Genomic DNA, 1,226 nt, shown 5'->3' with positions numbered 1-1,226 from the left:
ATATTCTATAACATGTGTTGAGTGTTCTTTCTCCCACGTGTGCAACACACACGAGCATACACACATACTTATAAACATATACATAAATATAATACTTACCTACAAGTGTGTGTGTGTGTGTGTGTGTGTGTGTGTGTGTATATGTTGTGTGTATCACTTATAAATATTCTAATATAGATGCTCGAATACTATACATATATACATAATACATACATGCATGCATGCATACGTACATATAACTAATAAATTTTCTATAGCATATACATGCTTCTTATACGCTTCTATGCACGCGCATAGAGTGTGTGTGTGTATGTGTGTGTGTGTGAGAGAGAGAGAGAGAGAGAGAGAGAGGGGGAGATAGATGAATATCTATTCTGTTGATATTCAGAGCGATATACCTATTTACATACATGCATACATACATGCATGCATAATACATACATACATACATACATGCCTACGTAAGTACTAAACATCTACGGAATGACCTAGATGCCAAAATCCAACTATATAAAACCAAAATCCAACTATATAAAAACGTCCATTGAAAAGGTGATGAAAATGGCGTTGCTCCAGTATGGCCACAAGCTTTTGGGCTGGAACATATAAAGGAATAAAGTACACACACTTACACCTACGTACGCACGTACGTTCTCTCGTACTTACGTACATGCCTACCTACCTACCTACCTACCTACCTACCTATCTATCTACCTACCTACTTACAAGCATGCACCCCCACATAATTATATATACATGCACACGCATACACACACATATATGGAAAGGAGAGAGAGAGAAAGAGAGGAGAGAGAGAGAGTGTGTGCGAGAGAGAGTGAGAGCACGTATGTATTTTTATATGTATGTGTGATACTGCAAATATCGCTACACAGAGAAATGAATGACACCCACTGGAATCTATGGTTACAAAACAGCCTAAGGCTCTAAACAACATTAAAAGAATATAATATCGCTGAACTTGTGATGCAGCTGAAAAATTGAAGAGCTGCCATGTTTTTATATACAAAACTAAGTGATCTTGTTACTGTTTAATATGGAACGGATTTATTTTCATCAAAGACAACCCAGCTTTTTGAAGATAACTTGTGATTTGAGTGAAGATTTCACCGCAGTTTCTTCCAGGTGAAGTCACAGTGTAGAGTCACCTTCGGTTGCTAGTTTTTGTACGTATCTATATGTATATATATATATATATATATATATAT

The sequence above is a fragment of the Octopus bimaculoides genome, chromosome 3, assembly GCF_001194135.2.
Source record: "Octopus bimaculoides isolate UCB-OBI-ISO-001 chromosome 3, ASM119413v2, whole genome shotgun sequence".
NCBI classification, from domain to species: Eukaryota; Metazoa; Mollusca; class Cephalopoda; order Octopoda; family Octopodidae; genus Octopus; species Octopus bimaculoides.
Note: the sequence above shows the minus strand (reverse complement) of the source record.